Below are 12,270 nucleotides of genomic sequence, written 5' to 3' on the forward strand. Positions count from 1 at the left end.
TTTCCATACTGGGAATAAGGAACTTACGTTGTCCATGGCACTCTCCCTACCTCAGCTGGCTATTATGGAAAGTTGGGGTTTGAGCATTTCTTTGGCACAAACACAAGAGCATTCAATATCCAGAAGGGCCTGAGAGAAAAAGTATTGTAAATTTAGGGGACCCTCACACACTTGTTCCAGTCTCAGAATCAAGAACTTCCTTGATATCCCTGATTATCCCATAGGGATAGAACATTTAAAGGATTTTCTATTCACTTTAACCTTTCCCTCCAGAACCTCTGTCTCTTTTAGACAAAGAAACCATGTATTTATGGACCTTATTTTTCATATGGCCATAATGTCTTATCACTTGTGCCTTTTTTTCATCTCATACAAGTGCCAGACCTAAAGACATAAAAAGAATGTACATTTAAGTTGCCCAGATCTACCATGTGGAAATCACTAACTAATAAGGAAACATACACAGAGGAATACAGAATCAAAAATTGAGAGAGCAAAAAATCAAATACCATGCCATCATTTGAAACTCTGCATTCAGCTATGTTCAAACCTGTCTACCACTAAATGTATCAATCAGATATTGCTGAAAAATTGCCTCAGCTTGTGATTAAATTGTTTTCTCAGTAGAATTAAAGTTTTAAATTTACCTTTTATGTTTTGAGGACAGTTTCTTTCCCATACAGCAGAAATTCTATTTTTTATATGTCAGTCATATATCTTTAGAGAACATGTGTTGAATTAATTATATTTTGTGCCTTAAAATATGATAGGTGAGGTTTTTTTTAATTATAATAAAAACATTTGGATGGAGTTTTGTTAATTTATAGATAATACATTAATCTTTGCTTATTTTCCTATTTCACTAATAAATAATGTGACGACTAATTACATTGTCATTCATTAAAAATTTATTAGTAGAACATTTTTTTTTTACCAAAGTGTTAAGTGATGGGAATACAAACATGATTAAACAACTCAATGTAACATATCATTTTACTTTTATGTTTAAAAAGTCCACATGTAATAGTCATCTCCTAAAACTTTCAGGTAAAAGTTGAAGTGGCTTCTCTACTTATAATTTCACCTGTATGAAATTGAGAATCAAACGACTTCTTACAGAAAAAGTTCTAGTTTATTTATTTATTTATTTATTTATTTATTTATTTATTTATTTAGATTTTATTTATTTATTTGAGAGAGTGAGTGAGAGAGAGAGTACAAGCAGGGGGTAGGTGAAAAGCAGAGGGAGAGGGAGGGAGAAGCAGGCTCCCTTAACAGGGAACCTGATGTGGGACTTGATCCCAGGACTCTGGGATCATGACCTGAGCCGAAGGCAAATGCTTAACTGAATGAGCCGCCCAGGCACCCCCTGGGTTTATATATAGCGTTACTATCATTTCTATCTTTTAATAATTTCTACAGCTGTAATACATCAACTTACTCTTGTCAAGTAGGAGCCACTGCTTTATGCATCAGTCAGAGAAATAAAACCAAATAAAATAAAATAAAATAAAACACCCCAAGGATCATAAGATGCAAGTATAAGGAATTAGATGCTTACCGAATTTCATCACAACATATAAAAGTCCAGGATGAGAAGGCTTTATTGGTAACTTCTAGCACACATTTAAAGAAGAATTAACACCAATTCTTTTCAAACTGTTCAAAGAAATAGAAGATGAGAAAACATTTCCAAACTCATTCCTTGAGTTCACCATTACCTTGAAAATAAAGCCAGATAAAGACATTACAACAAAATAAAATCACAGACCAATCTGCCTTATTACTTATATAGATGTAGAAATTCTATATAAAATACTAGCAAAACCAATCCTACAACACATGGAAAGGATTATACACAATTAACAAGTGAGATTTATCCAAGCAGTGCAATGGTGGTTCAACATAAACAAATCAATGTAATCTTACTAATAGAAGGGGAAAAAAAACATGATCATCTCAGTTGATGTGAAAAAGGTGTGTGAAAAATCCAAATACTTTTTCATGATAAAAACAGGGAACTAGGAAAATAAAGGAAATTCACTGACACAACAAAGGACATTTATAAAAAACCCACAACCGAAATCATACTCCAGTGGAAGACTAAAAATTTCCCTACTAAAATAAAAAAAAGAAAAAGAAAAGAATATCCACTTTCATGACTTCTTTCAACATTGTACTGGAAGTTCTAGCCAGAACAATTAGGCTAGAAAAAAGTAATAACAGTTACCCAAATTGGAAAAGAAATAAAACTATCTGTACATACAAATGACATTTTACTATATATAGATTTTCACAAAAAATGGACAAAAATGCTTCTAAAACTATTAACAAATTTAACAAAGTTACAGAGTACAAGATCAACACTCAAAGAAAAGTTGTGTTTCTTTTTTTTAAGATTTTATTTATTTATTTGACAGAAAGAGACACAGCGACAGAGGGAACACAGGCAGGGGGAGTGGGAGAGGGAGAAGCAGGCTTCCCGCTGAGCAGGGAGCCCGATGCGGGGCTCGATCCCAGGACCCTGAGATCATGACCTGAGTCGAAGGCAGACATTTAACGACTGAGCCACCCAGGTGCCCCGAAAAGTTGTGTTTCTATATACTAACAATGAACACATAAAAAAGAAATTAAAAATTTTTATTTACAATAGCATCCAAAAGAATAAAATACTTAGGATTAATTTGACCAAGGAGGTGAAATACTTATACACTGAAAACTACAAAACAGTGATTAAAGAAATCTAAATAAATTGAAAGACATCCTGTGTTCATACACAGGAAGACTTACCATTGTTATGATGTCAATACCACCCAAAATAATCTACACATTCAATGCAATCCCTATCATATTCCAAAACTTTTATTTGTAGAAATGAAAAAGCCAATCCTCAAATTCATGTAGAACTGCAAGATACCTTAAAAAACCAAATCAATTTTGAAAAAAAGTTGGAAGATTTACATTTCCTGATTTCAAAACACCCTCCAAATCTTAACAAAAGAACATGGTATTGACATAAGGCTAGATCAATGGAATGCAACTGAGAGTTCAGAATATAAACATGTGCATCTATGGCCAGCTGATCTAATAAGAATGCCAAGCTCAAACAATGGGGAAAGAATAATTTCTTCGACAAATGGTATTAGGAGAACTGAATTTCCATGCAAAAGAATGCAGTTGATATCCACCTAACACCATACACAAAGATTAACTCAAAATAGATCAATGGTATAAATGTAAGAGCTAAAGCTAATGTAGGAGTAAATCTTGATGACTCAGCTTTGGCAATGAATTTTTAGATATGATATTAAAATCAACTGAAAGAAAAGAAAAAAAATAGATAAATTGGACTTTATCAAAATACAAACTTTTGGATATCAAAGGACATTATTAAGAAAGTGAAAAGACAACTTACAGAATGGGAGAAAATATTTGCAAATCATATATTTAATAATGGTTTACAATCTAGAATATATTAATACTACCAATAAATACTATTAACTTACTAAAAAGTAACTCCTACAATTCAAAAAGAAGAAGAAAAACCCTATTTAAAAATAAGCAAATGACTTAAACAGATACTCTTACAAAAATCATAAACAAATGGCCACTAATCACTTGAAAAGATATTTAACATCATTATGAGTTATCACTTACACCTATTAGGATAACTATTAAATAAAATAAAAAAAACAAAACAAAACAGAAAGCAACTAGTGTTGGTGAGGTTCTGGACAAATTGTAACCCTTGTACCTTTAATGAAAATAATACAGGCCCTGTGGAAAACAGTTTGATGCTTCCTCTGAAAGCTAAACATTAAATTATCATATGACCCAGCTATTCCATTGCTGGGCATACACCCAACATAACTGAAATCAGAAACTCAAATAAATACTTGTATATCAGTGTTCATTGCAGCATTATTTACAATAGTCAAAAGGTAAAAACAATACAAAATTCATTAACAGATGAATGAATAAACAAACACAGTGTGGTATATGCATGCAAGAAATATTATTTATCCATAAAAAGTGTTTTCAGGGCTGAACCCTGAAAACATCATGCTAAGATAAATAAGCCAGAAAACAAAAAGATAAATATGTGATTCCACTTACATGAAATATCTAGAAAGGTAAATTCCTAGAGGCAGAAAAAGGGTTAGCAATTACCAGGGGCAGAGAGAAAGAGGAGTTACTGTTTAGTGGTCACAGAGTTTTTCTTCTTTCTTTTTCTTGGGGTGGTCAAGATCTTTTATTTCCTGATTGATTGCTTGATTTGAGATTTTATTTATTTATTTGACAGAGAGAAAGAGTGCATGAGTGGGGGTGGGGAGGAGCAAGGGGAGACGGAGAAATAAGTTCCTCACTGAGCAGGGAGCTGGATGTGGGACTTGATCCCAGGATTCTGGAATCATGGCCTGAGCCAAAGGCACACAATTAACCAACAGAGCCACCCAGGTGCCCCTATTTCCTGATTTTAAAAACTGTCACCATCATGGACCTCCTAGATTCTTCTGTACCTTTGTCCCAGTGGTTCTTGGCAATAGCTCCACACAGCTCCTCTTCTGCTCCTGCCTCTGGCCCTTCTGGTTGCTTACCCAACAGCCTGAGTTTGACAGATCAATTTGCTTTGTCCCTCCAACCTGTGGGAGTAAGAACTGGACTTTTCTGGCTGGTGGAGTGTTCCTCATCAGCCAGTGTTCAAGCCCAGCCTATTACTTATTAATTCTGCTTGCTCTTGGCTTTTGTGGCTTTGGCATCCAGCATGTTCTGGACATGAGTGAGCTGCTTTAGAGAATCAAGCATGAGGATTCCAGCCACAGGGCATTCATGAAGACAAAGTAAAACCAGAAGCAGAGTGGGTGGTCCAGCTCCCCATGCTGGAATCTGTCCTGGTGCTCTGTCAGGAAAGAGAGCACCAGGAGATCCACAGAGACCACAGGCTGTAAGACAAGGCAGAGGGGCTGCTGGTGGAGAAAGGCGATCACCACCCATAGGCTAAGTGGTCTCCATAGGCAAGCTGTGATGGTCTCCATGCATATTGTGAAGTTGTCACTCAGGTTGTATCAGCTGCCTCCTGTGGCACAGGCTTTCCAAAGTTGGGACAAGAAAGCTTGGTCTTGGGGCTCCTGGGTGGCTTAGTCAGTTAAGAGTCTGCCTTTGGCTCAGGTCATGATCCCGAGATCCTGGGATCAAGCCCCGCTTTAGGTTGCCTGTTTAGTGGGGAGCCAGCTTCTCCCTCTGCTGTTCCCTCTGCTTGTGCTGTCTTGCTGTCTCTGTCAAATAAAGAAATAAAATTAAATAATAAAAAAAGAAAGCTTAGTGTCCAAGAAAGTCTTTGTGGTAGAGGCTGAACCAGCCCTCAATCACCATGTGAACGAACCCACATACTGCAAACCAGCACAGGGCAATTGCTACCAAGTCCCCAGGGGAACAACAACAGTATAACTTGATAACAGCCATGTGGTTGCAACCAAGACCCCAGAGACAGGGAAGAGGCCAACTAGGAGATGCAGAGTGGGGTATAAAATTGTCCAGCCTCGGGTGCCGAGGCCAGTATGGGTACAAGGGGCTGGTGTCAGTGGTCATGTATTTGTAGGCTGATGGCTGCAAGAATGAAGAAAATTGGGTCATGGAATTTCTGTTTGGGGTGATAAAAAAGTTATGAAGATAGTGGTAATGACTGCATCTGAAATAGATAGTGAATATAATTAATGCCACTTAGTTGTATGCTAAAAATGACTAATATTATTAGATAGATGATGATAAACATGTTAGATGGATAGATGATAGATAGATAGATAGATAGATAGATAGATAGATAGCTGTACTATAAGTAAAATTAATCAACAAAGTTGGAAGTTTGGAAGAAAAATGTTCATGGAAAACCACTATTGCTTTCAGGAAATTAGAAGATTACAGTAAACCCTGAAAACTGCCTTTGATAATCACTGGTACCTGAAGCACTGACCTGAGTGACACACCTAAGAAATCCTGAAATTTAATGTAAACCTTACACCTTGTATTATGAAAAAAAAAAAAAAAAATCCATGTACTGCCAATGGAAAAAAAAAAAACCTTCACACCATCTTCTTCATTCCAATATTGCACAGAATTCTATGGGAAAGAGAGCCTAGAAATTAAGTTATCAAAATTTTCTCCTATTTTGTAGATGGAATTGCAAGGGGCTGCAGTTGATTTCAAGATGATAACAAAACAATGAGATAGTCCATAAGCTTGTCAATTCAACATCCAAATGTATTTTTCCATTTAAATTTAATCTGGAAATAAAAATTATAACAACTGTATTACTTGTCTTCCTAACATGATAGTTGTTCTTTAATGATGGTGCTCATCACTTCTCTGAAAAGGAGGACCAAAAACTCATTTGTCATTTGCCATTTGCTTCCTCTTCTAGATCAACCACAACCTACCTTTGGATAACCTATAACCTAAAGATTAAATTAGAAAGTTAACTATTTTTTTGTGAGAGAGAGACAGCAGAGTGCCCCTAGTTAATATTTTTAAACATCTACATAACAAAACAAAATGATATAATTATAGGCATTATGGTGTACCTGGGTGGCTCAGTCAGTTGAGCGTCCCAACTCTTGATTTTGGCTCAGGTTGTGATCTCAGATTCCTGGGATAGAGCCCCTCATCTGACCCCCCATTCAGCAGAGAGTCTGCTTGAAGATTCTCCCTCTCCTACTGCTCCTCCCCACTGCTCATGCGCTCTCTCTTGCTCTAAAATAAATAAATAAATAAATAAATAAATAAATAAATAAATAAATAAATAAATAATCTTTAAAAAAAGATTCTCTCTCTCCCTCTCCCTCTGCTTCTCCCTCCCACTCACACACACTCTCTCTATAAAAAATAAAAATAATTATAAGCACTATGATTCCCATTTCATAGGTAGTTGTAAGGCAGTGTTTATTACCTCCTTCTTTCACTACTGACCTTAGGTTCACTTTGCTCTGAGCTAACATGTCAGCAAGTACCTCAGCTAAACATCGTCACTTACCTGTTGGGGTGATTCAAACACTCATTTCTGGAGTTTTATAGTTCTTATTAATCTGCCCCAAATTGAATTTTATTTGTTTTCTTTCAACTTTTACCCCTGGAGATATTAAGAATAACCCTTCCCCAACCAGAGAGTTCAATGGCTTCTTAATATATGCCTCCCTACCATTTACCATCGACCCAATTTACTATTGATAATAGGGTTACCCTGGAGAGTTACTTTGAAGTATTAATGAAAGAAGATCCCAGTATACCCAGGGGAAGTCTCCACTACTAATCAATAGCAACGTGGTTGCCTGCTCTGGAGAAGGCATTCTTCTTTTTGGAATTAAGACCCCTACACAATCAAGGTGCAAGCTTTAGTAACAGGAGGTAATACACACACACACACACACACACACGATTTCTTAGAAATACTAGAGAAAGGAACCATTTCCTTTTTCATCCCTTGTTTCCTTGATCCATGTGTGCTGGCTAATGGAGAAATAACACTATAGATCAATTGTATCAGAATATATTCCACATCTTGTGGAATAGAACATCAACTTTCTCTAGCCAGTGCCACAGCTGATTCTTCATTAGAACATTTTACCAGTCTTACCTGGCCAGTTAGTTCTTGGTGATCATATACACGGATAGAGCAATGACTATCATAAGTTTTTTTTTCACTTTCTCACTTGTTTTGTTGAAAATGTTTTACATGGTCAGAAATAATACTATTTGGCATATAAAGATGGTGAATGTGGTATTTAATAATTTCATATATAGTTATGCAGGCCAAAGAATTACTGGCAGAAAAGGCAATCGATACATAGATTAATTATCCTTTCCAGTGAGGACAAAAAGCCTCAACTCTGTATCTCTAATATAATCAACCTGCTACTAGATGGCTGGCCCATCCCTGCAGAAATGGTAATCAACACTGGTAATTTTGGTGAGGTGAAGCCCATATGCTCAAGCTCATGCATAAACTTCATCTTTCTTGAGGCCATTGAGCGATCAGTGGGATGGCTGGAGAAGAATTATTAATAGAAAGGGTTATTTTGTACATATGATTATTGAAAATCTCTCCTGCTACTTGGTAAGCATTCTCATAAAACACGAATAAGCACATACTCACTGGCTCATTCATGAGACTCTAGTCACATGATTCTTCATACCACCATTAGTAATCTTACCATTTGTTTCTTCCAAGTGGTTCATCATGAAGTCAAACCGCTAGCAACTGATTATGAATAAATTCTTCTAGCTATGTCTCTCTCTAGGCAAGTTTGACAGGAAGACTCCCTGCTAAAAATCTATTAGAGTCTTTCACTTTCTCACAGTTCTTCAGGACCACCCCTGAAGTGGGACACAATGTTGTCACATTTAATTTTTATATGGTGTCAAGTATTGAATATAAGCAATTATAAATCAAACCACATTCTTCTTCTTGTCAATTCTTTACAGGAAAAGTGTGTGTCTGTGTGTGCGTGTGTGCACACACATGTACATGGGCTAGTACACGAACAAATGTGGGTTTTTTCCCTCTGAGTTTTAGATTTGAGAACTTTGGTCTAGAGTAAGACAAATTAGGTAGGTTTCCAAAGCATGAGAACAGATACACATTCCACTTCCTAAGAATTAGGGGAAGTGTTACATCAGGCTGAAGTTGAAAACATACATCTTACTCCCTTTCTTTACCTTATTTTAAGAAAAGCAAAAAAGAAGCAATTGCTTTCTTCTATTTAATCCTGTTTGTTTGTTAGAGTAAAAGCTGCAGAATTAAAGGAGTCCAATTTAGTAGTTTCCATATTACCTCACAGTTTAGATTGTATAATGTAAAATTCTTACTGAAAATAATATTGTGACAAATTATTTCTTTTCAAGCGAAGATTTTAATTCATTTTGAAACTTTGCTACATGTAGATAATATTTCCAGAGAAAAAGAAGGCATTCCTGTATTTTAACTTAAAAAAAGACCTCTGCTTTTGAAAGAGTAGGAAAAGAAAGGGCATTTCAGAGTTGAATAAATATTGTCTTAACTTCAAGCTTCTTCAATATTGTTAAAGTATGACTGATCTTTACCCTCTTTAACATGGTTATGTGAAAACAACCCTGACTCCATGAGTAAACATGGCTGTGAGCCAAAATAAATATTTCTGCCTTTTCAGATATCTTAAAAATCTTAAATAATGTTAGAGATTTTACTGTGGAAATGCAAAAATCTATTTTATTTTGTTGCTGTTGTTTCCTGAGAAAATAAAGATGAATTCTACTGGAAAAATTGAGAGGTAGGAAAAGATAATGGGCGAGGGCTCAGGAACAAGCCTGACTGGGCTAGTCATGATGAATCCCCCATCTTCTAGTAAGGTGACATTTGACGAGTTTTGCATTATCTGCAAAACAAGGATAATATATGCACTCTAAAAAGTTGTTTTGAGCATTAAATGATTTGAGTATAAAGCTATTTAATATATATTAAGAAATTGAATTTGCCTGTTACATATCAAAATTCAATAAATGTTAGCTGATAATATTATTATGAGGGCTTTTGTCAGATTGAATGTAATTAAATATAATAAATTAAATATAAAAAATTACTCCTAGTAAAGAATCAAAATCAATGTACTAAGCATGGCATATTTTTTTTTGTCCACTATAATGTCATCAAAATAGATTCTATTCCATTCAAACTAAGGTCAAAAGAAACACATACTTCTTTTTTAGAGGTACATTTATATGCAAAATCTGTGCCTTTAGTGATTTTTGTGCAGCAGATCAAAACAAGTATGGTTTAAACTAGATAAATGACATTTTATGAAATCACAAAATGTGCCTTTAAGCAGCATAATGGCTTTAATGCATTTTAATTAGCTATGTGGCAAATCAACAGATGTACATGACCAAGCTTGCATAATTTATCTACTAACAATAGTGTTGGTCTTTTTTAAGAGCTTGTAACACTGTGTGCATTAACGCTCTTAATACATCATTGATTTCTGGCCTAACAATTTGCAATAGAGTTTTAAAAGCAGTACTATTTTGAAAATGTCAATAAAATGTATGTTTTCCTTAATCTATGCAGATGCATAGTCTGGTACAAGTAATTTCTCAGAACTGATGCTAGGGTCTGTCAAAGGATGTGTCACAACTTGGAGTTTTCATAGATAACGAGTTATAATCTATACCAGAATCTAAATGTCCCAATTTATTTTATCTTTTCCCAAGGAATCATTTTTATTCATGAAGTTGTGTAGCATATTGGTTTAAGGGTCATATTCCGGAGGCAGATTGCCCACAATTAAATACTGCTTCTAGCACTTCCTGGCTGTGTGACCTTGGATAACTTATTTAACTTTATCAAGGTTCTGTTTCTTTCATGTGTAATGTTTGGTAAATAAAGATAATTTCCTTGTTGGATTGTTGTAAGAAAGAAATATGGTATAGGCACGTGTGAGTTCTTCAGTTAAGAATTTATTTGGTTTTAAATTTGTTTATTTAATGAACTTTAATTTTTTTGTCAAATATAAGAAAAAGGAATATTTTTTTAAACAGTATATTTTATTATTTTATCATTGCATCTTGGAGACATCTATTGTGGCATTGTTTCATTCAGGAGGTAGAGTAATGTTGATTAGTAATCTTTCTGGGAGTTTCCCTGGTATAATCTGAAACTCTCCCCTGTGCTCAGAGGGAAGGTGAGACCAAAGAAAACCATAGGCCACTCCAAGTTGGTAGGTGACAGTTTTAATAAGCAAAAGGAATGTATGTACAAGGCTTGTCTTGTGTGGTAGCAAGACAAAAGGATCCCCACACCCGTCCACTGACTCTTAAAAGTTTATCAAGAGGAAGGTAGCGGGAGGGGAAGAATGAAGCGGGGGAAATCGGAGGGGTAGACGAACCATGAGAGACGATGGACTCTGAAAAACAAACAGGGTTCTAGAGGGGAGGGGGGTGGGAGGACGGGTTAGCCTGGTGGTGGGTATTGAGGAGGGCACATTCTGCATGGAGCACTGGGTGTTATGCACAATCAATGAATCATGGAACACTTCATTTAAAACTAATGTTGTAATGTATGGGGATTAACATAAGAATAAAAAAAAAAAAAGTTTATCAAGAGGCCTTAAAGGGGTTTAGTCATGAACAGCATGCAGGTGTTCTCTACACTACACCACTATCTCCAGGCTATGTCCTTGGAGTAGCCTCTAGGTGTGGGGAAGGTAGGCAGAACCCATGTTCCAAGGAGGAGGGGGTAAGGAGCCTCTGAGTGCCTGGGTTCAAGTCACGGGTCAATCAGCAGTCATGGCCTTTTGACGATGTTCTCCCAACACTCCATCCTTCAGGACCGGCTCTTATAAAATCATATGACTTTTTATTCTGTAGTGGTTCCTGAGCAGTCAGCAAGCGGTTTCATTATCAGGGTGGTAGCTCTTTTGGGGGCTGTCTGGCTGCACTGGAGGCAGATGCCACAGCAGCAATGTAGGCACAGGCAAGAGAAAACACAGATTAAGACAATAGTTACCCAAATCACCGACAACTTTTTCCACCAAGAGCCCTAGAATCCTAACCCTTGATTTATTAAATCCCTTAGGCTGGGGGTTGGATCACTCAGGGCATTCATTTGTGTCCATACGATTTAATAAAGATGATTCACTAGCAGACTCATCAGGTATGAACACATAATATTCTGTTTGGATAAAGGCACAAGGGTCTCCTTGTGAGGCGGTAAAAAAGTTAAAGGCCATTTTATTTTGGAGGATAGATTTTTCATCAGAAACATTTCAGTGTTCAGTAAGGATAGACTTTGTTCCCTATCATTTAAGACTTGCTGGGTGAATTAATAAGGGCTTTCATGTGTGTTACAATGTCCTCCAAGATAATGGAGGGAACAAAGATAGCAGCCAAATGATAATTCAAAATAGAATGTTCCCCCCCAGCCCCAGCCTTAAAGAGAGGGAAGTTGGTAACTTTAGTAATTTGACCTAGTTGTATATACCATATGTGTTGGCTGTGGAGACAGCACTGTCAGGCGTGAGGAGATGGCCTGGGGTGAGATATGCCACCCCAGGACCCCCATCTGTTCCCCTCCTTCAGTTTCACGTGTTTCATACCATATATAGCATGTTTCAATAGATCCAGCCTGCAGGAAGACAATGGGATCCCAGCAGAGACTGAGGAGTTCCCCCTTACCCAGGGCTGCAAATTAATTCACCCATCCCAGTAGGAGGTCGCATTGCAAATTCCAGTAGATAATTCTTTTTC

General features: G+C 36.4%; 1 pseudogene; it reads right to left on the reverse strand.

Moving 5' to 3' along the window:
- Positions 1-4,722: 4,722 nt before the first annotated feature.
- On the reverse strand, positions 4,723-5,589 carry LOC123837001 (3-beta-hydroxysteroid-Delta(8),Delta(7)-isomerase-like; annotated as a pseudogene).
- Positions 5,590-12,270: the final 6,681 nt, after the last annotated feature.

Source organism: Mirounga angustirostris, unplaced genomic scaffold (genome assembly GCF_029215605.1).
Source record: "Mirounga angustirostris isolate CCGP_5_RB_7025 unplaced genomic scaffold, mMirAng1.0.hap1 SCAF_8, whole genome shotgun sequence".
In the NCBI taxonomy this organism is placed as follows: Eukaryota; Metazoa; Chordata; class Mammalia; order Carnivora; family Phocidae; genus Mirounga; species Mirounga angustirostris.